At 48.7% G+C, this 26,733-nt stretch overlaps 1 protein-coding gene across 4 annotated transcripts in view; it reads left to right on the top strand.

The window, feature by feature from the left end:
* Positions 1 to 1,950: 1,950 nt before the first annotated feature.
* LOC144170708 (uncharacterized) overlaps positions 1,951 to 26,733 on the top strand; it is a 188,649-nt gene continuing 163,866 nt past the window's right edge. For all 4 annotated transcript variants that reach the window (XM_077700670.1, XM_077700668.1, XM_077700669.1 and 1 more), the window contains exon 1: positions 1,951 to 2,129. The gene's annotated coding sequence lies outside the window, so the exon portion shown is untranslated. The remainder of the gene's footprint in view (positions 2,130 to 26,733) is intronic.

The raw sequence follows: 26,733 nt of genomic DNA, 5'->3' as shown, positions 1-26,733 counted from the left end.
GATTCAGTGCAAGCTTCGCCAATTTTTTTTTTATTCTTACACCCGTTTTTATTAAAACACCTTTTAAACGTGTGTGCCGTGAGACAAAAATTTTACACCATTTTCGGCCAAAAGTGGCGTAAAAAAGTTTAGTGTGCATGAAAGAGTTCTCAATCGCTTAGAGGACCGCCAAAAGAAGGCAAGGGATCACCCAAGGTGCAAAATGCGGTTCCAATTAGAACTATTCAGCGCCTTTGTGTACAGAAACTTCTGCTACACGAAACATATATGAGAAAACAGCAGCCGTCGAATTCGTTATCACATTTTCCAGCAGGATATGCATCATAACAAGTGTTCCCTCCCCGTTACTTTCCAACTACAGCAAGACATGGCTGCCTCCATCAATAAGACAATCAGCAGTTCCCTGTAATGAAGGAGGTGGCCATGGGTTCAGTGGGGTAAACAATTTTTTTGTGTCTGTGTACTGAGCGCACAATTAAAGCTCCTATTATATGGACGGTGAGGAGGCGGTGACAGCTACAGAAGTCCTTACCAAGGTCACTGCATTTTCTTACGACAAACTTGGGAAGCTGTTTCTCACTAGGGGGAGGTGGAGATGGAGGTGGGCAAAATGGTTTCACTTAACTCACGGGACCACGTGTTCAGCGTTTTCTTTAAATAGGATTATCATTGTTGAAATACTTCCATGACTTTTCAGTTTATCGGTATCTGCCTAGCCGTTTTTCCGAGGTAGGGCATCAAATTCTTCTTGAAGCTGAGATGACGGAACAAATAGACGTGCGGTAAAAGGGAGCGAGGGAGCGGAAGGAGGGGGGGGGGAGGGGGGGGGAGCGGACAAGAAAAGAGGCAGGCTATAGTGAACTCAATTATTCCGAATTTTGTTTTACTCCCAAAGCGGAAAAATGCTAATAGTATGCTATCGACAGTCAGGAGTCTGCAAAATTTTTCACTTCTTAGATTGGGTGTTTTTCGGTTGCCAGTTTTGATTCCACAAAGAATTTGCTGTTTATTGGTTTTCGCATAAAGCAACTGGATTCCTGTAAGTAGGGATAGACGTCGTACTACTAATAGACAATGAACCCAATGAACCAAATGCTATCATTGCCAGAATCGGGGGGAGCAAACGGGAGAGTCTGTTTACAAAAGGTTCCGCGATATCCCGTACATGAAGAGGCTGTTCCAACGTGACATAGTCAAATGTATTTTAATCGTCCTAGAGCTACTGAGCAGTTTCAGCTGGTGAAGAGGGCTCGGCTGGCGGCGGTCGCCCAGGGACTTCTGGACTGAGGAGAGCCCTCACCGTCATGGTACCCATCTGCTGGAACACTTGGGTACCGTAACTTTTGTTCGTCCACCTTCTTCTTACTCAATAGGCCCGTGATGCTGCGGAACTGCGCGCAAGAATACTCGCGCTGTGTTTGTGAGGTTACTGAGAGCTTCATCAGAACTCTGGTGACCCGCTGCTTTAAAATTTCCTGTAAAACCAGATGCAAAATTTTAGGCAGTTCGGCGTCATTTTAAACTGTCATCAGAACAGTCGGAATAGATTAATACACACGTTGAAGTGAAAACGCGTGCAATTGCCGTCGACTGACAATTCGTCTGCCACTTTATACCGTTGATGAATGCTACCCATTCAATGATTTAAATTTTCGAATACTTATGCACTGAGGTATTTATGACCAAAAATATTTACGAGCATCTCAATTTACAGCTCATAAGAACTGTACTCCTGAAATCAAGCGAATGCTTGTGCAATCACCCAGTTGAACTTCGCGCGTTAGAAAGTGGTTCAAAACGAGTCCAGAATGCATTGAAAAGCGGCGTCACGATGCGATGAGCTGGCGAACCCCGTTAGCAAAGTGTTCTGTAAACCTCCCAGATGGCGCCACAAGCCGCGTCACTTCGCTGGCCGGAAATAGTTTTGAGTTGATCTCACGCTGCGGCGGCGGAGGCTGCGGCGGCGGGGAGGACTAATCGTCCATCGAAGAGGGAAGTTGGGGCCGCCGGGGGTGCGCGACAAGAAATATCATTTCATTCGGAGAAGCACCGCAGCGAGTGATCTCAACGGAAACGATCGGATACTAGCAAGTGCCGGCTCTTCGACTCCGGGCACCTCTGCGGAGCATGTAAGTGCGGTCCTTTGTATGCACATTTCGCGCCAGCTTTCTTTCAGCACGCCTCTCTCGGCGTGCTCTCACGCTTGTCTCGCGGCGCGGTCGCTGCGCTGTCTAGGGGGTCGTTTCACCTGCGGCGAAAAAGTCTGCCAGACGAAACGCCGGCCGACAAAGTGCCAATTCCACCTGCCAAGACAAAGGAGGCTAACGTAAATCAACCGTCCCCGCGTAAATTTACTTTGGAACGAGCTGTAGCACCCTTTTTTCTCTCAGCTGCGAGGTCGCGTCTGTCAAAATGTACCACGCGCGACCGTGCGTTCTGTTCTCCGCGGGTGAAGGCCGCGCTTCTGTAATGCTTTGTGGAGCGCGTAGAGTTTGTTGGCCGCGCGTCGTTAGCAGTTTGCGACGTTATCAGCTGTCTGGAAAAAATGTTGCTGGAGGACATAAAAGTGAGAAAGGACGGGCTTTTTCTCTTTTCATTCGAGCTTGTTTGCGCCCATGAACATGCTTCTGTAATACGTTGCTTGGAAGAGGCGGTGAACGTGTGAGTCATTCTGGCGCAATTTATAAACCTCGTCACGCGCTTTCTGGACGTCTGGTAGCGTCTCGGAGATTGCTTGGGGTTGCGCGTTGGCGTTGAATGAGTTGACTGCACCAGGCAGTAAGTGTATGTCAAAATGGGTTGTTGTGTTTACGTGTTGGAAAATGTAAGGTCGTTAACGCTCAGCTTTGGATTTTTAGACCTTAGTGGAAGAGATCCTTCGTACCGAACATTCTTGTACATAAAGTCAGTGCAGAATTTCTGCAGCACAGCGCATCAGCGCGCGTAATGTCGGATTACGTGCGCCGCCGCGAAATATAATTCACTGTAGCTTTGCTTATGGTACCCGCGACCATTGGTTTCCGAAATATTATGTCCGATTTAAGGTAAAACGTGTGCATTATGAGTTCGTGGGAGGCTACAGCCAAATATTCTTACTTTCGAGAATTGAACAAATACACAAGGAACGGAGCTGCATTACGTCGTTTCCATTTTTTTTTTCTTCTGTTCAGAAAGGTTCGGTCTTTTTAAACAAAATTAGTTGCGCTTAACCACTATATTCATCGTGACAGTAAGAATGAAGCGTTCTCGAACCCTCGAAGACCATCCGTTAAGGGGCAGTGGGGAAGGAGACGTTATGATTTCCTTGACTTGCTCTAGTCCATAGCCCAGCTTGTGGCATTTCAGATGCCTTTGCTCACCCCAAGACGCGAAATATTTTTGGAAAACATTTACTAATGTTTCCCTAAAGAGAAGTGTGTGGTAGCTTCGAACTGGCCATGCACACCGAAATTGCATTGCGAGCAAGAAAAGATTAGCGCCTTTAAATTTCTTCGCCTTAGCAACCCAGCGCTCAACGAGGAATGTCTTAGTCGTTCTCTAGGCTTTATGAGCTTGTTTTCGAGGGCCCCTATATTTGCGTACGGAGTTATCGCTGCGACACCCGTGCAGAAGATAGGGACCAATACACAAGACCTCCAAAGCGTACTTGAAGTTCAAGCTGGAGGCATAGGGCCTTTCCTGCTCCTGATGCCGTAGACTCTTGGAGTCTGTTAACAGAACCCGTTACGTTTTGCAGCAGCTAACTGTACTGGTTTGATGCAGATGCGTATCCTATCTGTAAATAACAATGGTCACTGTCTCATCTGGCGCATGTCTGAAGTAATTTCTCACTCGGCTACCGACGCTGTCTCCACAAGGACCTGCCCCGCATAACAAGACCTAATGCCTACACCCGGACGCTATAGATGTCTTCACCATTGGAGGTTGTTACTGTGCCTGGTTTCAACCCAACGCACATATATTTACGCGCCCCAATTTTATAGTTTTGTTTTTGTTGCTCATTACCGTTCTTGTGTTTGTACTGATAATTCAGTGACGGCTACATCGTCACGTAGGGATCTGAATCGCATCCTCGAGACCTACCGTCATCGCCCCATCTAGCCACAGTACTTCTAGTACGTCTTGTTTTACTTTGCGCTGTTTTTAATTGTGTCGCAAAGCAGCCAGTCAATGTTCACTGATTCCGTTTTCGCACTGGAGTGCTTAGCATCGCTCCCAAACAAACAGCCTTGGCGGGAAAATTCACTTCACTGCGTATACCGCAAAGCCATACAAAAACGAGGCACAGCGTGGAACTGCAGCGGCTGTCTGCACGCTGCGCCGGCAATGTCGTAGCAGACGAAGCGGCCTCGCGAACTTTCTTTTCCCGCGCTACCAGTCCCGTTCGCGAGAAAACATGCGGCAGCTCCGACTTCCTCGACTGCCTGGCTAGCCAGCTGTCTTACCTGTGCTGACGCAAGGCAGCAGTACGCGCCCCCGCACTTCATTGACCCCAATTGCACCTTCAAGACACTACCTGTGCATGGCAGACACGACGAAGCCGTCCTGCATCGACTGTGGTTTAATGCGGCCTCAAATTAGACATTTGGCTGACCCCATCAGCGCTTTGCCCTGCATAGGAGACACGCGAGTGCATGATCATGCTAAACGCTTATAGTCAAAATTCACAGTTCCCAGGCAGTTTCTCATTACATATGTCTGTAGGTTGTGTGACGTGGGACTTCAAGTGGGCGATGTCTTGCTCCTTGCTCGTGTCGAGCAGACTGGTCGCAGGGGCTACGAAAGTTTTTAGGTGGAGCGCGAGACGGAACGAAATTCTTAACGTAAAAAAGTCAAGTACCATTGGTGGCAGGCGTTCACACTTTTTACATAGCTGCAGTTGCACTGAGGAAATCAATATATACGCAAAGGAACGCTTTATGCCCCTGCAGTCGACGCGCGTCGCACTTTCTCCTTCCCGCAGCTCTTCCTTTTGCTGCTGTTGTCCTCAATTTTCCCTGGTTCTTCTTACGGTAAATATCAGAAAGAAAAAAGCAAAATAAAAAAGAAACACTATCCTTTTCAAAAAAAGTTGGGAGAATTGCGGAAACTTTCTAACATCAAAACTGCGTCAAACGCTTCTCTAAAAGTGCTTCCAACCTTTGCTGAAAGTGCCTCCAATCAATCGTCAAACCTTCAAAAATTCAAATCGAAAACGACGAACGAACCCAGGCGATGATTTTTCGCGTACTGCGTAAACGCATCTACGAACGATCTAAATGTGTACCGATACGTGGTTTATGAGGTAAAGGTAAACTATTGTACTCCCTTTTTATAACCGATGCGTGTATTGTCTTATCTAAAATCGTTCCTTTTTCGTGATTTTCAAGTAACCGTTTTTACGCAGTGAAAGCCCGGTTACACGCACGCTTCGTGTGTGCAGAGATCTTATCAGAGCTTTTCGTTCGACCAACCGGTCTACATGGAAGCGCTTTAGTTTTTTAGCAGGGTGTCATCTGTCCTACTAAGAAAGCTTTCGCTTCAAAAAGGGTCACCGACATGCCTCTCGTGGACGACCCTGATGTGGGCTGCTGCCCTAACGAATAGTGTCACAGGTGTGAAACAGGCTGCGAGATACCGCGCTCCACTTGTGTTTGTCCGCACAGACCTTGGAACAGATTGATAAAGGGTGCCTTTCGACTGTGCTTATCGCAAGCCTCTCTAGCTTCTGTTCCCCGCAGTTTGAGAACGTGCACCTACATCGCATCCTGCCCTAGAGAGGTGCTTGGGTGGAGGAATTGCTCAGAGGTTTCGCCGCGTTGTGCACCGCGGATTTTGGTTTCTCCGTGGGACGGGAGAAGAGAATACAGTCGTGCACGCGTGTTGGTTAAAACGAGGTAGGCTGTTGATAGAGCTATGCTGCACGAGAGAACAACACGAACCCTGTCCACTCACTCTGAGTAAAAATAACAAAAGCGCTTTCTTAAGAGGAAGGTGGTTAATACGCGGAGCTTTCTTCCCTCTAACCTGAGTGAAAATCGAAGTCCAAAATCCAAACTGCTGCGACCGCGACCGAATGGCGCATTCGGGCAGTCATCGGCTTCATAACGCAAGGAACTTATATTCTATTCCGACCACGGGAGGCGTGCTGTTCCTTTGAGGCGCTTGATGTGCCTCCGTGGAAGCCCATCATCATCATCATCATGTGCTCTCCCATTGTGTAAGTTCCGCTTTCCTGCAGTGCGTTTTCGCGTACCGTCGCCATCAGTGAGGCAAGGAAAGCTTCGAATCAAAAGGGCATTCCTCTCTGTCGTAAAATGAATATGGTCGCATTTTTGCCGCTGAATTTTGAGGGACCACGAAGACAAAATATATTGAAAAAACCAGGCATTGGTAACTTGCTCAGTTCCTTTAGGTTTGTTTAGGATAGGTTGGGTTTGGTTTGGGTTAGGTTATGTTTGATTACCGCACTGCATGCTTACCGCACTGGACAAACAGAGTAGAACCGTGGGCCTGAAAATTAATATGCAGAAAACTAAAGTAATGATCAATAACATCGGGAGAGCACAGCTATTTGAGATAGGTAGCGAAACAGTGGAAGTGGGGCCGATAATATCTACTGAGGCCAAGTTGTGACCCCGGATCCCAACCATGAGGCAGAGGTAATTAGAAGGATAAGAATGGGCTGGAGTGCATTCGGCAGGCATTCTGAGATAATGAATGGCAGCCTACCATTGTCACTGAAGAAGAAAGTGTATGACAGCTGTATCTTACCAGTACTCACCTACGGGGCAGAAACTTGAAGCGTCGCTAAAAGGGTGCAACTTAATTAAATTTAAGACGACTCAGCGAGCAATGGAACGGAAGATAATAGGTGTAACGTTGGGGGACAGGAAGAGAGCGGAGTGGGTCAGGGAACAAACAGGACATATTAGTAGAAAATAAGAAGAAATGGACGTAGGTAGGTCATGTATTGCGAATCCAGGATAACCGTTGGTCATTAAGGGTAACAGAGTGGATCCCGAGAGAAGGCAAGTGTTGCAGGGGGTGGCAGAAAGTTAAATGATCAGATGAGATCAAGAAGTTTGCGGGGATGAATTGGTCGCAGTTAGCACAGGACCGGGATAATTGGAGATTAATGGGAGAGGCCTTTGCGCTGCAGTTACCGTAGATAAGCTATTGATGATGATGATGATGATTATGATGATGATTATGATGAATCGGTATGATTATTATTAGGGAAAGCAATCTTTTAAGCGAACCAAACTTGTATTTCGTCTTTATGGCCCCTTTTGGGCACGCTATTTCGCACCTTTCAAAACAAATGAAATACATGACTGGAAACCGGTGTTATGTGGATGTTTAAGTGCTGCCCCGACTGCTGCGGTTGGAAACCGCTATGGCAACTGGTTTTAATTGGTCCTAATTAGTGGCGTTTGTCGAGGCCATACTCTAGATATCTTTTTTGGCTAGCGAGCACCCTTTGACTCAAGTGTTGGAAAAGGTAAATAAAGATGTGCAAAATTTATTGCCCCATTGGCTGCCTAAATTAGGTCAGCAAGTTAGTTACCCGTAGTACTGGGTTTAAATAGATCTTTTAAACAGTTTACGGACAACTTGAGCATGGATTGGCATTTTTCCCGTACGTAAAATCCCGTTTCCTCAACATTCCTTTCATTTTAAGCATAGCACATTGTACGGGCGATTGCGACGTCATTCATCCTTGTTTGTGTTACATTGCATTTGCACCCCATTCATGGCTTGTCAGTTTCAGACCCTACTTTTGCTGTCAAGATGTGACCTGTGTGATCGCTGTGGCTACAACAGTATTTTCTGCCTCCCTACCAGTTTAGTGCATTTAGGACTAAGTGTGCCAACAAACTTAAGTATTTCTTGTTCATTACTGCTCGAAATTTAAGTTTGGAAAACCCTCCTTGTCACGTGAGATATTCGCGTTGTTCCTGCGCTCCATGTGTGTCGCAAGTGTTATTGCCCTTTTTTATTGTTTGTCGGGGATAAAGCCCATAGCTCCCCCTCATGTATTCGCATGGTTTTGATGTTCGCATGGTCATGATTCGCATGGTTTGACTTGTGAAAGTGGAACTTCGTCCGAACTGATCGGTGGACTGGACTGGCTGCTCGTGATGGCGTGCTAGTGATGACGCTACATTTTCCCCTCGCTCCCCGATTAGTATTCAGACGCTTACTAGCGAGGTATACAGGCACGCAGATGGTGTCCAGAAAATACGAACAAGTGTTTGATTTTACCTCCACGCTTTGACATTCTTTTAATTGGCTTCATGATCGATCGCAAAAACTGCGTCAATGCCTCGGAGTGTACGCAGAAATTGCCTCGCCGAAAAGGAAGCTGGTTGCACTTTCCCTGTATGACCTTTCTGCTGGCGCATCGAAAGATAGCTCAGTTTCTCAAGCCTGCCTTCATTCGCGCCAGGAAACTAGCCGAGGAAAGCAGCCCACTTCTGGCATCTTTCTTTCCTGGATTGTGTTCGCCAATTCAGCTTACTGTCAAAGCGCCGAAGATTTATGCAGATCTTACTAGACACTGGACTGTTGCCTGTGACCACGTGCGTTCTTGCTCCGTGCCTGTGACGCACAGCTAGTTGTGACATAATTGAAACCGTGAGCTCGGCAGCTTTTCGCAGCGGAGGTATTACGGGCTAACGCCCAGTAGTTTAAGTGCAGAACACTTTAGGGGCTCGCCTTGTCGTCGTAGCTCGCTCGCTGGACCCAAGAAGAGCCGCACGGCGTTCCGTCGTCGCGGCGTAACCCAGAGGCTTCAAAAGCCAAGCGGGATATGTAGTCATAAGCGTTCGAACTCGTGAACCGCTGGCGCTTACCATACTTCTCCCCGTTGTTTAGCGCAAAGAAAACTGTAGGTACATTTGAGACAAAATATACGTAATTAACCGGCAGCGCCCGCGTTCATTTAGTTAGTAATGCTCGTTGGGTTGGTTTTTACGATAATAAGCAAAAAAAAAATACTGCAGTTGATTTATCTGTCATAGGAATCGGTAAAACACGCAAGTGAAATGTGCAGCGAAATCTGCAACTGAGCATGATTTGCGGGTTCGCGGCTGTTTTGTGGGTGTGCTTGGCGAGCGACGTCCTGCTGCCGGGTCGCTTCTGCAAAGGTGTACAGGCGTCACTTCTGGGACGGATAGGAGGCCAGTGAAATCTTAGTGTATACCGACATAAAACGCTATCGTGTTAAAATATAAAACCCGAAAACGAACAACCCTAAGTAAAACATGCTCTTTAGTACTGAAGGGTCCTTCCCCGCAAGCAGACCCTTTGTGCAGGGGTGCACCCTTTACAGGCCGCTTGCTTCGTTGTACTGGCGTCACTTCCGTGACGGATATGTTGTCAGTGAAATGTGTTTGTATCCGGGAATAAAACACTTTCGTGTTAAAAAAGTGGCAGTGCAACGCAGCACGTGCGGGAGGAAAAGCAAGCACAAAAAGAACAGAACTCCCTCTGACGAAGTTTTAGGCAGGGGGCATGCAAGCACAGCGAAGGCGGGAAGTTTGAATTACATTGGGTGGTATCAGTGAGTGGATAACGGCGGTACAGTCTATCATGGCGCATCACTGCTCTGCACTTCCGAAAGCTTTCACATTGAGTGGAAAGGCTTTTATTGTTTTTATTTTTTTGCTTGTGTAGACCGATAAAGCCCGCTCCCGTCGTCCTCACTTCGCCTCTGGCTCTTCATATTTCGATATAAGGTGGCGTGTTGTATTGGCCGCGGAAAATGATATCCCAATGCATTTCTGTTTAGAAGAGCAGCAGACTTTAGGAGATCGCTGTAGGCTTGGTCTTTGTAAGGTGGCGGTCCCGCATTGTGTGCTTCATAGTGAAGCGTACTCATACGGAACAAATGGCGGCAATGGGCGTGAACGTGACGGAATAAGACTACCGATGACGATCGGGCCGCGAACGCCTAGCGTAATTACGATGTCCGGTGAGACCCCGAATACGGCGAGGCGGAAAGCGCAAGTCGTCGGCGCTGCTACAGTCCCGCTGAAAACTTCCCCCACCCGACGGCACGGTTTGAGCCGGAGTTTGTGGCCAACCGATTACCCCAGACAGCTCCTCTGGTCACCCACCTTCACAGAACGAAATGGTGCTGAATTTTTTTCTTCCTTATATTCGTGTACGCTATACGTGTGTGCATACATACATACATACATACATACATACATACATACATACATACATACATACATACATACATACATACATACATACATACATACATACATGCATGCATGCATGCATGCATGCATGCATGCATGCATGCATACATACATACATACATACATACATACATACATACATACATACATACATACATACATACCAACAAACTGCCGCAACTGCGTACGATATTTTATGCGAGAGAAAAAATAATGGTTGGAACAAATCCAGTTCCTGAGGATTTAACTATTATTGATATGGCATGTCATGACTGGGTTAAAAGAGTGCCTTATCATTTAAAGGTCGCTGTGGACGACTATTATCAGAAAACCCTGAAGATTCGCCGACGGCAGTTCCGTGGAAACACGCGAGGAAACAGGGATCACTTTACGTTACTGTTAGACCACTGGAGTAGTCTCGGCGTCGGCATGCTTGTCGAATAGGACGAAGCGCTGCAGGCATTCGCAATGACGGGCTGTCGATTAGTGGCACGGGGTAAACTAGAAGTCAGCGCTTTTAAAGCGTCAGTGCCGTTCTCGCATTTGCGTTATCGCTGTTTGCAAAATAGTGGGGACAAAAAAAAACAGAGAGAGAAGAAAACCGCCCATCTAAACTCGAGTAACTGAAAGAGATTTCTGCCAGCGGAGCAACCTAAGCGCCTTAATTAGAATCCCTGTTCAGGCTTGTCTGCGCACATGTGTTTCCCTTCGGTGCCAGAAAAGAAACGCCCGCCCGATTGTTAATCCCGAAGTGACTGGCGAAATTTCCTCCCAGGAGTCCACTCAGTCGCCGAGGTTGCGTTCCCATTCGCTACCCGCTCGCCCTCCACGACAGCCTGGTGCGGCCGGCTGCGGGACGGGGTAGCACGCTTGCATATTCATCCCTGCGTCGCTGTGAGACCAAGACGGGGCGTTCGGATTGCGCAAGACAGGGAGAACAACGAGCCGGCTTTTCACAACAGCTGGGCTCTCGTGACAGCGCAGTGTTCGTGACCAAACGACTCTGGCGCAGGGGGAGGGCGCGAAGCCGGAACTCGGCGGTGCATGCTTAATGAGATAGTTACTGGCATTCGTGGCGGCGTACTCGTCTGGCAATGTTTTGGGAAACTGTGACTACGACAGGCTGCGTCGTGTTGCAAATCTTTTTTTTTTTTTTTTTTGGGGGGGGGGGGGGGGGGGGCTTAGGGCGGAACCCTCACTCACTCACTCACTCACTCACTCACTCACTCACTCACTCACTCACTCACTCACTCACTCACTCACTCACTGAAACAACAAACGAACGAATCAATCATTGGAACAATCAGTCAATGAACCAATAAATCAAATAATAAGTTAATCTCTTGAGTTAGTTTTTCACCGTATAATATCCCTATCGGCATACATTTTTAAAGCCAGTGTCTAAGGTTAGCCCGGACGTTTCATTATTATAAGCTTCTGAAATCGCACTGTGTGTTCGTAACTGCGTGTCTTTCACGTGGACGTTTATGTGTCGTCTTGCGCCGAGACCACAGGGTTACTCTGTGGTACTCCAGTCCCAGCATTGCACTCAACTTGGTTTGTACACAGTGGTACAGAAGGTTTCTTCCTGTCTGTGTTCTAGTTGCACGCAGCGAATCGGAGCATTGTGGGCAATACCGCGCCATCGTCACTGCAGGATTTGCCTATAGGATCTCGCAGAGGTCTCTTGAAAAAAATCGCATGCAAAATAATAGTCTTCGCAAATGTACGTTAGTATTCTGCAGAAACGCAATAAAAACGAATGCGAAAACGAGCTGCCTACGGGATCAGAGGTATGGGGAGAAGGCTTTCTCGCCGACGCAACAAATGCGCAAGTGCGACCTTAATTTCCGGTCAACTCATAACAAATGGTCACGATACTTCGTTTTACTAACAACTGGACATATCGGACGCCATATATTTCAGTGTCTACGGCGTTATGCCCCTCCGTCTTCACTGCGGAAGAGCAGTGTGTTTGTAAGTGATGTTTCCTAAAGGCACTATCCGTGTCTGTCTGCCATACAGGGAGCTTCTTAGTACGGGGTTCCACACTTTTCTCGTATCCTAATCAAGGAGATTGACCAGTGACGATGACAGGGACCGTCACAAGCTCGAACCCGTCTCGCCGATTTCCATTTGGCTGCGACGTCAACGTTCCCGACCACAATTCTCACGCACCCATTCAGGGGGCTTACCAAATGATCTTGACAGCTGCCGACAGACTCACGGCTGATTCACCAATTCCCACTGCCATAATGCTTACTCACTCAAAGCACATGGGCCGACTTATGCGCTTCAATGAATTTCTGGGGATGGGTTCAATAGTTTTTTACTCGCGTTCTTGCCGCTCTGTTCTTTCATGGCACCCTCCAATGCAGGACTGCGGGAGATTTCACCGGGAAAGAAAAGCAACACGCGATAACCCTTATCGCATGTCGCCCTATGTCATAGGCGGTACTCGCGCGTTCTTTATTAAGGCGCACGAATTCTGCTGCGCGCACCGCGATGTTTTACGCCTTATTCATGAGTTCACTTTTTGCGACCGTACTTTCTTCCAGGAAATATTAGACTTATTTCGTTGTCTTGTGCCGTTTATAACGGACGATATGATCTTGGAACAGAGCGAAGACTGGAATAGAGCGGCCACAGCAATTAATAATGTTAGACTGCGTTATCCGTGCCCAATTACCATATTGAGCGCGAGATGACATTCTCCATCGTTGAAGCTAGCTTCTGCAATCATTGGGAACATTGTTGGTTCTAATTTATTATAAGAGCATCTCCCAGTGCTACCGATGGGGGTCCCGATCGAAGGATGAGTTGATCAGGGTCGATCGAACTGCTAAGTTGTCGTTTAGTCAGTCGTAAATGGAGAAAGGGCTGCTGCTGCTAGACGGATCGGGCACACCTAAATGTCATACCTGGGCCCGTAGAGACGATTTTTGCTTGCCGCCGTGTGTGGTCCCATATGAGTCAGCTGGGAATCGGTACACGCCCCCTCGCGTTTTTTTGTACGTTCACTCTTGGGTTCTACTTTCGTTTCGCATTGTGATCGGGATCAAACCAGAGCGGGCAGTAGCAAACTTCCAAGCAGGCAGACACACACAGAGAGAGAGAGAGAGAGAGAGAGAGAGAGAGAGAGAGAGAGAGAGAGAGAGAGAGAGAGAGAGAGAGAGAGAGAGAGAGAGAGAGAGAGAGAGAGAGAGAGAGAGAGAGAGAGAGAGAGAGAGAGAGAGAGAGAGAGAGAGAGAGAGAGAGAGAGAGAGAGAGAGAGAGAGAGAGAGAGAGAGAGAGAGAGAGAGAGAGAGAGAGAGAGAGAGAGAGAGAGAGAGAGAGAGGAGAGAGAGAGAGAGAGAGAGAGAGAGACTTTTGCCTGCTGCTTTCTAGTCTTTGTCGCTTGACTGCTTTGCACACACGAGATTGCGTGTTATTTCCGGGTCTAGTGGGTCCTCAGTATTTTTGACACTTGCTCTGCGAGTTTTGAACAAAAGGTGCAGCTCTCAGTAACCCCGTAGAACTAGCTGTTGCGATGCGGCGGACTTCACTAGCAGTGTTCTTGTATTCTGCAGGCCCGACGACAGGTGTGTACTCCTGCCTTTATTTCTTTTTTTTTTCGACATGAAAAACCCTGGGGCTACTAGAACTGGAGCTTTTCAATTGGAGCAAGACACGTAAGCTCCGTGTGAGCAGCTCGGTTCGGCCCGCAGACGCTCCGGGGGTCGTATTTTGAGTCTTATTTAGCTTTTAAGGAGCGCAATCCCGCTTAACAGCCTAGCGCTGCGCTGGGTGGGATTCTCCTCATGTCTCGTGAAATTAATGCTAATTGATGCAAATGGCGGGCGTGGAACATTATTGTCGAGCGTTCATATTTCGCGGCTACCAGTGAACGCGAACCGCGTTCGAAGCTTGTGAGTCTGCCACGGAGCCTGGGGCAAACATGCATTCTTAAAAGTATTTCGTTGAAACGACTTCTAACGTTTGCCTGCGCAAGTGTGACCGAAATAGGTTATGGTTTATCTCCTCCTTTCGCTTCCCTTTAAGAGCTGAAGCTAGCAGTGCGAGGTATCAGAAATATTCACGGTGCTAGTTGGCATGTGCTGTTTCAGTGGAATAGGTTCAATGCCTTTATTCGCGGTACCCTTACTCTCGTTCGCAATGGCCTTATTCTCGGGGCAGTTGGAAAACTCCTTCCCTAAGCAACACGTAGAAGGCGACAGTGGGCGGTTGAAGCTTAGCTAAAGCAGCCGACCATAGCGTCTGCAGCAGAAATGATTCCTCCTACTCCATCGCACACCTTCTTCTTCAGCTGTTGTTAAGGAAGAAAAGACGCACACCACGGAAGAGCAACAGCGAAGGGGGTCGAGACAGGAGCGGAGTTTGCTGCTGCTTCGTGCATTCGACAGGCCCGTCAGCGCCGCCGAAAAGGGGAACGACGGTGACTTGAGCGCGGACGACGACTCCGAAGATCCCCACTTTTCTTCGCCGCTGCGTGCCCACCATCGCGCGTTTCCGTCTTTCGTATGCAAATCACCGACAAGGCCCGGGCAATTTGGACCCTGCACTGAGTTGTTATTCTTGTTTTCTCTCCGCTTTCTTTTCGCTAACGGTTAAACGCGCCAGGAGAGGTGGGGGCCGGTAATGATAGGAACGGGGTACGGCGCCATAACAATGCATGCCGTTGTCGTAAAGGCAACTTTAGGTGCCGAGAAAGAAGGGTGAAAAAAAAAATTCGGCTGTGCGGGAAAAGAAGCAAGGGGAAGACGAAGAACGACCGTTTGAAGAATCGTGCACTTTATCTTTTCTCCCAGCGCACTGGGGCAATAACAATGACGGGCCAGTTTTTATATGCAGGTCCAATTGTGGCCTAAATAACGAAAGTTGCGTGCAGCGTTCGGTATTACTTGAACTGTGTCTCGACTCTTGACCGAACTAGGCACCGCTCCAAAAATAACTTGAAAGCGCTTGTCAAGAGAGAGATATGTCACCCGGGATCGGAATCACGCTCCGAGCGCAGTCCCCGAGCGCAGAAAACTGCGCGTCCATAACGGCGGCTTCGTGATTGTTGGTCGGCGCCTTGTCTTCCGTCATGCTGTGATTTGCTCGCTTCACACGAGGCAGGAACTGCTTTTCCACGCTGTATTCACTCCCACAGACCGTATTATTCAACGCTGCATCCATTATGGTGCAGAAGCCTGCAAAAATGCTGCAAAATTCCTCTACTTATTTGGAGCCGCGTCTGTTAGCCGATTGCATGTAGCTGGCACTTGTCTTTCTAATGCGAAGTTACGTACGAAGTGTGTGAATTCTGAAAGTGTTTAAGACACCCAGTAGAAGAGTTTGCACAACCATGCGTGTGACATCGAAATGAGCGTTAGCGCGTAACTGCTGCGTGCCTTTGCAGCACTACTGTACGGTAAACCTCCAAAATAACGAGGACCTCGGGGCAGGAAAAGGGCTTCATTATAAGCGGTACTTCGCTAAAATCGGGACCAGTTACTTCGGGCGCACTGCAGCCGAGACTGTGGAACTCGAATCAAGCGATTTCGTTATAACGAGTGGTTTTTGTGCCGGCTTGATGTTGAGCTCGACGTCGCGGATATAGTTCCCCCACCTCCCCTGCAGTGGCGGCTGTTTTTCTGGCGAAGGCGAAAATTCAAATATCAGCCAGGGTGGGCTAGATATCGGCGTTTGTAAAGATCCCCAGCGTGTTTTCAAATTAACCCTCCACTATACACTCTAAGAAATCGCCGCAGGTGGGCTTCACCACAATGCTTCAGAACGACGATCAGCGTGACCTAATACGCGAATTTGGTGAATTACGAGGCCCAGCATATCATTAGAGTCAATAGAATATGGCTGGCACAACAGTTTATATTGTTTACGCCAGTCGCGAGCTGGGCGTCGTCATTCGTCAAATTCGCTCTTTCGATCACGTGCTGTGGTGAAGCGAAATATTTTATAGGTCAGTTGTTCAGCGCCCTAAACCTCAATTTCTGAAACTGTCCCAGGGACCCTGCATTCTTTCAGCCGTGTGCGACGCTATTGCGGGCAATTACGCTGCCGAAGCTCACACGCCCAGCTCACACGGTCGCGCTCCGCTGATCGGTCCGACCGGGTGCGTGGCACCGTGACCGAAGCCCGGCCATTGTCTGCCTAACGTGGCGCGTTATTCCTTCGCTATTCACTATACACCCCCTGATCGCTCCTCGATGCACACCTACGCACGAGTGCTAGCAAGTTCTCAAACAAAATTAATATGCCGACCAAAGCCAGGCCGTCGTCACCGCCTTCACGCGGCATGGTTTGGCGGTGTTTAACGTCGGTGGCCCGCCGCGCGCACCGCTAGCCGTCCTTTTATGAGCGCACACCGCGTCGAGAGGGGCGTTCCCTGCGCCCCTCTCTACACGCCACAATGGAAGTTGGCCCGTCTTTCTTTTTTCCCGCGTCTTTTTCTTTCGCACACATACCCATTGCCCCGCTGTTTCTGGCGCCTTCGCTGTTTGTGCCTGCCCGAGGGGGGGCATAAAGCGAGCGACGACGACATAAGTGATTGGCCCGGCGCCCCGAACAAACCCAGGCGTCATCGGCCTGGTCCGCCGCCGCGTGACCTGCATGGATCGGCGTGACATGCGCGCTATACTGGGCGCTATGGGCGTCGGCCCTCTCAGTTGTGTCTGCCTGTTTTCCGCCGCCTTCGCTAGGTGCTCGGACGCTTCCGGCGCGCCTGTGAAGAGCGAGTCCGAGTAATTGACCCGCCGTAGTATGGGCCTCGGCATTTGAGGCCGATGTGACGCCGTATTGTGTGCAGCTGTCGGCACTTTCGGCTTGCTCCTCCAGCGGGAACGAGGAGAGGGGTGCATTGCGGCGCTGGCGTCAAGACGCGGAAGTGTTATTAGAGCATCGGGAAGTGATCCTAGGGTGTACCCCTTTGCTGTTGAGAGGGAAAGGGAAACAGAAATGCTCCGGGGACGCTTGAGCACTTCTGACTTGTCCAATCGAACACGCTGGGTGAGTACTCGGACTCGCACGAGAGGAAAAATCGAGGGGAAAGCGTACGTTACACCTTGCGGTACACCTTGCGAACACACTTTGCGTGTATTTGCTAAACGTCGCTGACGATGGGAGGCTAAGGAGTCATTTCAGCTCTATAGACTCCGGGTGGAGTGGTCCCTCTCACCAAAAGGTGCCAGCGGTACTGTTGCTCGGGGCCAGCAGTACGACGTACTCCACTATTTTTTTTAAAGGGACTGTAACTGTATGTAGTCTTGCCCATTGTTCATTCAAATCCAGTTTTCCAGAGCTGCTAAAATTCGACAGCAGGGCGTGTCTTTGGCACGGTCGCTTACTGTCTTTAGAACATTCTCTCTCTCTCTCTCTCTCTCTCTCTCTCTCTCTCTCTCTCTCTCTCTCTCTCTCTCTCTCTCTCTCTCTCTCTCTCTCTCTCTCTCTCTCTCTCTCTCTGTTTTTGCTTGCATGAATCTGCATGTAACCCACTCGACACAACCTAAGATATGTTTAATTTAATGCCGTTTAAATCATCGCCAAAGTGCGTTCATCGGTGGAATCCGACTTCTGCCGGAGCAACATTTTTGTTTACACCGCTACCGTCAGCAGATGGCGTCACTTCGTGTCGTTTGCAGCGCTACTACGATTATCGCCGTTTCACGAGTTCCGCTAGAACAAATAGTGTTTGGAGAGATAAAGCTTTATAGCGATAGTACAGTTATGAAACAAGCAGCGTCAACGTGATTCCTGTGGGGGCTACGCCCTAAAGATAAGCAACGCTTCGCCGTACATGCAAGCAGATAGAGTGCGGCTGTCTCGTATGTCGAAACGAACGTTCGCGCTGATATGCAAATTGAGGACGATGGTGGAGAGCCCCTAAAAGCGACAGCCTGTTTTTTTTTTTTGTTTTTGTCGGTGCTCAGTATCGTTTACCGCGCCGTTTAATGCTGAAATAGACACTTGGAGACGGTCCAGAACACGACGTTGGTTTAGCGCGGCTCCAGACGTATGCAGCCGGAGGAACGAGCCGTCGCAGCTCGCTTGCCGCCGATAAGACGTGAAATACAAAAGCAGAAAACGGATGCGTGAAATGGCGCTGCAAATCACTAGTACGCCGACGACATCTACCACCAGCTATATATCGAGTTCCTGTTTTTCTAGCGCGGGGCATTGATATTCACCGCACTCATCCAACTGCCTTCCTCCGGTTCCTTGATGGATATAGGCGATCGCTCGCCGCTGAGCGTCTCACTGCCACTAAACGTATACACGCGCATGCGCTGCTTATAAAATATCCCGGCGGTCGTGTCCGCTTGTCACACGAAGCGAAAAGCAAAAACGCCGTGTTCCGAGACTTCGGCGCACGGTAAAGATCCCCAGGTGGTCAAAATTAATCCGGAGCCCTCCACTGCAGCGCGCCTCGTGGCCCTGGTTTAGATTCTGTGCGCTAAACCCCCATAATTTCAATTTAGAATAGAAGTGACGCTCACTAGAAATGCTCAAGAATGAGGAGTGAGCTGAGAAAGCCGCAGTTAGAGCGCATTCTGCACTGCTCCTTGCTTGATCAGGTGGTTGAATTCGACAGTTGGCAGCGATTTGGCGTGAGCGCGGAACAAGCGGCCCGATAAATAAGCGTGCCAATGCAAACTTTTGCTTCTAGAAATAATTTGAGCTTAACTGGAAAACTGCAAAAAGCGAGCGCAAAGAAGCATTCTTTCGTGCAGGGTGTAACCAAATATTTCTTCTGTCAGAAAAAAGAACGAAACAACTCAAATCATCATTCAATTTAGAGAGTTTCCTTTAAAGCGCCAATTGAAGAGTTCTTCCAACTCTATGACCGGCATCCCGGAGTATGATGCAGGTAATGTCCGCCACTGGATTGATTGATTGATTGTAGGGTTTAACGCGCCGACGCAACGCAGGCGATGAGGCGCGCCGTAGTGGAGGGCTCCGGATTAATTTTTAACACCTGGGGATCTTTAACGTGCGCCGAAATCTCGTACACACGGGCGTTTTTGCTTTTCGCCTCCATCAGAAAAGCGGCAGCCGCGGCCGGGAATCGAACCCGCGACCTCGTGCTTAGCCAGCGCAACGCCTTTAGCCACTGAGCCACCGCGGCGGGTTCCACTGGATTTATACCGAACAGGCAACATTAAATGTAAACCAATAAAAAATGCGGTAGTTGGGGTCGTATGTTCTGTCACCTGCTCTCAAAAGTTTCAAGGTATGAAGCATTATACAAGGAACATGAAACGTCAGATTATTTCATGTATGACTCGGAGATTGTACTTAGGAAATTTGAAGCACAATTAACAAAACAATGTTAGATGATTGACAGAAATTCTCGGAAAAAAAAATTAGGGCCATCCCCAAGAACGCGGGACCTGTGCAGGGGCGAAGCATGCAGTGTGTAAGCTGATTCTTGACGCCTTGGCGTTTTTGCCGACGGTATACAGCTTTGCTGTAAAAGTCTGTCGCCTTTGAAGCACGAAGCTCTCTAGCGCGAGGCGTAAACGAGTGTCCCGGTGTTTTTTTAGTACGCATTACGAAGCGCTCCAGCGCGAGGCGTGAACGAGTGTCCCGGCGTTTTTTTTTTTTTTTTTTTTTTTTTGTACACGTTACGTTCTAGCGTGAGGCCTAAACGAGTTTCGTGGTGTTTTAGTACCGTGACTACACGAGACGACGATTGCGACGACGACGACGACAGGAGACGCCAACAGCCCCAGCCCCTTAGGGGCTTCGCCCCTAAACTCACCCGGCTCGCTATTAGAGCTCCATTTCCTCCCGGAACGCAAGCAAACTGCTTTCCCGATACGGCCGATCGCTCTGCGCACTGAGAGCTGGCTGCCACGGCGCTTGCTCGGGAAAAGCCCTCTTCATATACGCCTTTTTGGAGAAAGCGAGCAATATCGTATAAGCGGGGTTTTCACCGAACCGTTCACTTTATTCTAGAGAGTATATAGCCAACCTTTTAGCAGCAACCGAGGAAAACTTCGCCTGCAATGGAAGGTTTCAGTTGGGCGTTGAACCTGGGCGTTGCAATCTGAAAACTAACCTGATGTAACGTTGATAACTTAAAGCTCAGAAGCAGGCTAGGTTTCGTTTGATCATCGAGTCAGCAGCGCAACATTTATTTCGCGCGGAAAGTTGGGGAGGAGGTGGTAATATACTGGTCCGTGTCGCCTTCGACTCCGGAGCCTTTCCCTGTGTCTGGAAAAAGTCGCGAAGTCGCGTCTGATGTTTTTCACTCTGTCTTCGCGAAAAGCGCGAGTTCGAGACGGAATGACAAACCCTACGCAGATCATTTATCTGTTTTCGCGGCGCAAGGAATCCCTCGAGAAAGGAGATTTTTCTACGAAGAGCGTCAACCTGTATCGATTTCAGGAAACGGATGCGGGTGCCCCCTATCAACGCGCCGGCGAACGTTTGAGCAGTCTGGAAATTCCGGAGATTTTCGCTGGATTAAGGGAAATAGAAGTACAGTAAGCCTCCGTTATGATGACATCGCTTTATTTGAAGTGTCGCTTATTGGCAAAGCAGTTATAGCTTAATGGTAGAGTGTTGTTTTATTATGGTTAGGGTGGGTGAATGACAGAGTCTTTCTTTTCTTCCTTTTTTTTTTTTTTTGCACTTTGCACTTTGCGCACTTGTACCGGTTGCACGATCGACGTCGGACGTTAGAAGCTGACTGAATTCGCTCGTCTAAATCGAGGACACTTGAAAAGCCCCGTTTGGTTTGTGCATTACATTACCGCGAAGTTTTCCTCGGCTGCTGCTAAAAGGTTGGCTATATACTCTCTAGAATAAAGTGAACGGTTCGGTGAAAACCCCGCTTATACGATATTGCTCGCTTTCTCCAAAAAGGCGTATATGAAGAGGGCTTTTCCCGAGCGAGCGCCGTGGCAGCCAGCTCTCAGTGCGCAGAGCGATCGGCCGTATCGGGAAAGCAGCTTGCTTGCGTTCCGGGAGGAAATGGAGCTCTAATAGCGAGCCGGGAGAAAATGCGGCCAGATACGACATCGACCAGATGACCTCATATCCTGCGCCTCCCGGGGGGTGGTTCTTCCTCGCGCTTTTTCCACGCGCGCTGTTGGGTCAGAGACGAAGGTCACGCTGCCTCCGCCTGCTGTCGCTGCCCGCACGAGCCGCTGCTTCGAGCAAGTGTACGTCACACCGTTACATGGTTTGGGTATAGCTGCGGGCGTTGCCCCGTTTTAGCTTGTTCTGTTTGTTCACGCGTCCTCATTCGCTCAGTCTAAGGTTGCCTCGACTTTAGCTGAGGCTCGTGAAACGAAACGCATACTAGTCGTATTATCCAGACTTTAAAGTCGATAGTCTTTCTTGGGCTACTTAAACGCAGAAATTTTGGTCTGTCTGTCTGTCTGTCTGTGAGTGAGTGAGTCGATTCAGCCACCCTGCCAAAGTGAAACGGAAACTGCGTAATAGTTTTATATACCCACAGCCAAATCTAAACGTCCAAGTCCGGTGTTAATGTTCATACTTGTCAACACTGTTGAACAAGAATAAGACATTACGCAAACATAAGGCAGGAAATCAATACATAAGTGATATTTGCAGTGTTCCTTTTCTTTATCGAACGGGACTAACGATGTCTTACGGCAAGTGTCTTTACACGATTGATTAATTGTATGCTTCGCGTCGCTTCAGCGACCCTCGGGGGAACCTCCTCTAATTTTCTTGATTGTAGCACACGAACGCATCAATCGAGCAGCTTCGAGCTGCGTACAAGCACGACGTGTACGACTCAAACGTAACATGTGTTGCTAGTCAGTGATTATTGTTTGGGGAAAAGTATTCGTATTGCTGCTCTTTCACTCCAAATCATCATCATCATCATCACCATCACCATCATCATCATCACCATCATCATCATCACCATCATCATCAATACCGCAATCACCATTACCCTGTTTGTTTCCACTGCAGTTGGTGGTGGTAACGCGCATTTATTTCAGGACGAAGGCCTCTCCTAAACATTTCCCCCGCCATATGTGCGTTGATTATTCGCCGTATATAAAGCGGCAACTTTCACACCACGGAATCGCAGTCTTGGCCACTCTGGTTCGTCATGCGTACGTATGTACGCCTGTTGACTCGGTGCACCCTTCCCGGGAATCTATAAGCTCGTTCCGGGGTGTTTGCGAAGTCGCTGAGCCACGCCGCACGCCGCATCGGCCTTCTGCCCCTATAAAGGGCCGGCCTGCCGGCTGCTCGTGTTTGCACTGACAGACACACGCGGCTGTGTGCCGCGATAGTGTAACCATAACAGTTTGCGCACAACCCGTTCATAAGTTCCGGCTCGGTTTTTGTTTCTTTCGTGCCTGATCTTCCGTTCGCAATCGTAGGCGTATATATCCTGCTAGGCCAGGCCCTTGTCACGCTGGATGTTTTGCGCTGCCTCGTTCGCCCCCGCCTCCGCCACCAGTTCTCGGAGCAATAAAACAGGCGCGCGATGGATAACGCATCGCGCCCACAACGAACGCCTTCCCACGTGGGACAGTGTAGGGGGAAATCTCGGCACTGCAGGAAGTTTTTCCGGGGCTTTAGAGGCACAGGAGAAAGTGCAAGCACTGTTGAACACCTGTCGGCTCCGTGAAAATGTCTCCCGAAAACATGTTTAAAGAAGCGAACGAAAGAAACGGAATCAAAGGTTTGACGGAAGACCGTTTGTTCGGAATGGGTTGTGATGACAGAAATAAAAGCGCCCATTAGTGTGTTTTCCTAAAAAACAAAATGCGCTTCGGATCTCACGTGGGAGCCTTGTTCGTAATCTGATTTTTGAACGAAGCTCTTGGCCGTCGTGAGATCGGAAACGTTTTCTTTTTATTCTTGTAAAATGTATAGGTCGGTGTCTTTATTCTATTTTGTAACGAAAGAAATGGTGCGATAACTTCGGATACGCACCTTGAGCGGGCAAATATAACTACGTGGTAACGGAGCGACAGTATAGATACGCAATAGAAATGGGTTGAACGTTCCAGGAAGCTTGCTGGTGCGCTTCGCCGACTTGTTTAGACGAAATATGCACCTACTTATCGGCAGCACTATTATAAAAAACCAGGGTCCATAAAAGTAGCAACGCCGGTTGAACCAATATTTTCGGCATGTACCAACCACACGGAAAACTACAGGCGTGATGTTTGGCGCGGCATGTGCAGTGCTGTTATAATGAATTCGCTCGTGCGGTATTCATTTTTACCATTATAGTGTATTTAGTTGTGTTTTAGTCGTTGTGTGAAAAGTAATTCTCGCGCTCGCGTTACTCTGAGGAGGTTGCAGTACATCTTGCGCTGTGATTTTGCGCTACACTGAAGAATTTTGTTGCTGTTTTTTTTTTTTTTTTACTTGTACAGATGACACAGAAGTAGACGGGACAACGTTCCGTACATACGATTGCGTAATAATTTTTATACACTCGTAAAGCTGTTTGCGCGGAAATTCCCCGGGTCGTCCAACGCCCCCAATGCCAGGTTCAAGGCTCACGTCGCGGGGACGGAAGTCGTTATTTTGGTCCCGTGTTCGGTGCTCCGAGGCCCCTCGCCTGCCTGGACCGCCTCGTGCTCGGGCACCCCCGGCGACTCCGGGAACCGAAAATGGCGCTCCTTTTGCTCTGTACAAATCGCTCCCGGCATGCGCAGCAGTCTATGCGCTGTTCTACCTTCCCCTTCACTTTCTCTTTTCTCCGAGAGCTTGATGGCGACGAGTGATTGCGGGTGCCATCGTGGCGCCGCTACCCGAGCCTCTTATTAGAAGTCAGAAATCAAAAGCGTTGGCATGCTCCGGGCCAGGGGCGTAGATATATATATTTTTTTTTGAAGGGGGGGGGGGGGGGTGTACGAACACACCACTAAATTTCCTGAGCGGTGCATTTCGTTTCGGCCATTTGTCGACCACGCTTTTCCAATTAATCCTTCTCGTTATATAAAAATGTATAAATGAAAATAAGAAAATAAGAAAAGAAAATGAGTGAGTTAATAATGAGCGAATCAACTTTATGTAGATGAGCTTCAGGCGCTGATGGTTGGGCGCCCGGCCAGCGGGAAAGATGGAAGTGGGGGGGTGGGGGGGGGGGGGAAGGTGGGGGGGTAGTAAGGGCTCCCCTAGTCTGGGAAGCCCTGGTCCATAAGGGTGCAGGCTATGTTTCCTTTCAGGTTTCTTTTTGCCGTCGGCGTACAGCACCCGCCAAAAAATATGTCTGGCTAGCTAAGCCAATTCTCCGGGGTATAAACCTTTTCATCCGTTCATCTTAAGAATATCGCATGCTTTTGGCTGTGTTGCGCATGCGCAGTTACATCTTCCTGTTGACTGCGCCAGTCAGAGGGCCGCTGGCACAGCCAACGATAATATGGCAGCTTTCAGGACGAATAAGTTGAAAAAATCTACGTATAATATCGCTATTTTGTTGGGGCTCACCCATCATTCCCGTGCGGCGCATTATGTAGGTTATTGAAACCAAATAAGCGGTTAAAACATCGACATTGACATGAACTTAATACACGGGTAACTCCCCTATCGCTTTACTACTGATGTTGTGTGGCGCGAAACTGGAAAGTTTGTCCACGTTTCTTATGTTTCCACTTTTGTTGAAACAGCCTCCTTCGGGATGGAGTTGAGTTGAGCGAGCTAACTGAGGCTATGATTCTTTCAACCAGAACAAGTTCGTATTCTGTCTTCGTGGCCTCTTCAACCGCGTTATTGGCCCAACAATGGTGGCGGTGAGGATGGTGATCCGCAGAGAAGCCGGGATTCTCGCCGTGTCCACGTAGCTAGCTGAAACCGATCGCGCCAGTGTTTACGAATTTCAACGAGCCGCCGGAAACCTGTCGCTCTTTTCTGTGCTCGTTGCTTTCTCTTTCTTTCTTTCTTTCTTTTTTCTTTTTTTTTTTTTTCACAGTGCGCCGGCATCCTGTTTGGGCAGTGCCGCTTGAAATACGCAGGTGCTGATCTCGCTTTCTCTTTTTAATGCACCAACGTTTCGCCGCCGTGGCTCGAGCGTCAATAAGTAATGCGACGCGGTGGAGCCCTCCCACTGGTCTGCAGATCCATCCTCATGAATACTTTGGAGCTGGCCAAATGGGTCAAGAGCGGTGGCTCGGACAGATACGCTGACAAACGACCCACTGTGCGGTTTCAAATTTTATAGATTTAAAGGCGCGCGGGCGCCTCGCATTATTAGTCACAGTAGTCGTCCCGATGTCTGGTCACGTGCGCGTCATTGACATGTTATCGATGGTATACCCGAAAATGACCCAGTACATCGGCCCGCACGCATGTACCCTTTCTCACGCGCACGCGGTCGAATAAGTGCTTTGTAATGATCGGTGAGAGTGCTTGAAGCTGTTCGGTTTGTTACATATTTTCCAACAGAGCAAGATTCGCAATACAAACAACTTCAGACCACGCGTCCGCTCTTATTTTTTCGTAGCCCACAAGCAGCACCATGGTAACTTCTTGTACCGTAACGATGGTGCTTACGGTCAGGGGCTACCAAAGGTGGCCTATTAATATATTACTCGTTAAACATGTCACTTTGTATTTCTGTTCGGCAACAATTTTAGTGGTTCAGTTTGCATTGCTGTATGGCTGATTGATTGTGGGTGTTAACGCGCCGACGCAACGCAGGTGATGAGGCGCGCCGTAGTGGAGGGCTCCGGATTAATTTTGACCACCGGGGACCTTTAACGTGCGCCGAAATCTCGAACACACGGGCGTTTTCGCTTTTCGCCTCCATCAGGAAAGCAGCCGCCGCAAGCGGGAATCGAACCCGCGTTCTTTGGTTCAGAAGCACAACGCCATAGCCACTGAGCCACTGCGGCGGGTATTGATGGCTGTGTTAGCCTGGTAGTTATAGTTGCATATAATCGGCAGAAGAGTAAAAACATAGAGATAAAAATGTGCTTCGTAGCTGGGTGACTCAGAAGGTGGAATGGTCCTTCTGTAGGAACAACGAACCGGAAAAGAAATGCCTCTAATTATAGTGCAGTATGCAGAGATAAGTTTGTTCGAACTTTTTTGCCGCTTTCCTTGGCGTATTTTTTAGCGCTACCGCTTTGCTAGCTTTTTTTATGCAAACTGGATAGGTGTGTCCGGCTGGCTATATGGTGTGCAAGAGAAATCCCTTTGATAATCAACATAAGATGCAGCGTAATGAAGCAGACGGGGATTATAATGCGTATGACGTACCTGCGGCACGGGATTGTTAGGATACAGTACCGCCCCCTACCAAGACGCGTTATAATGAATAGCTGTCGCTGTTCCTCCTAGAGCGGAGGGAAACAGGGCCACTTTCACTTAGCCCCGATTCAGGGCCCCTTTACTTGTAAAAAAAGGTAATATTTAGGAATTGATTGCAAAAAGCCCAAATTGGAATATCATCACCATTGCTCGTAAAACGTAAATAAACCAAAAAAATATAAACAGGGTTCCGGTTGAGGCCAGCACCAATATGGCCAGCACCAACACAAAGCATGCCTGTGTCTTCTCTCCCAATCGCATGTATTGTTTTTTTCGTGAC

Source organism: Haemaphysalis longicornis, unplaced genomic scaffold (genome assembly GCF_048455015.1).
Source record: "Haemaphysalis longicornis isolate Haplotype H1 unplaced genomic scaffold, Haemaphysalis longicornis Haplotype H1 scaffold_2, whole genome shotgun sequence".
Lineage (NCBI taxonomy): Eukaryota > Metazoa > Arthropoda > Arachnida > Ixodida > Ixodidae > Haemaphysalis > Haemaphysalis longicornis.
The sequence above is the reverse complement of the archived record's forward strand: the minus strand, read 5'-3'. Positions and strand labels throughout refer to the sequence as shown.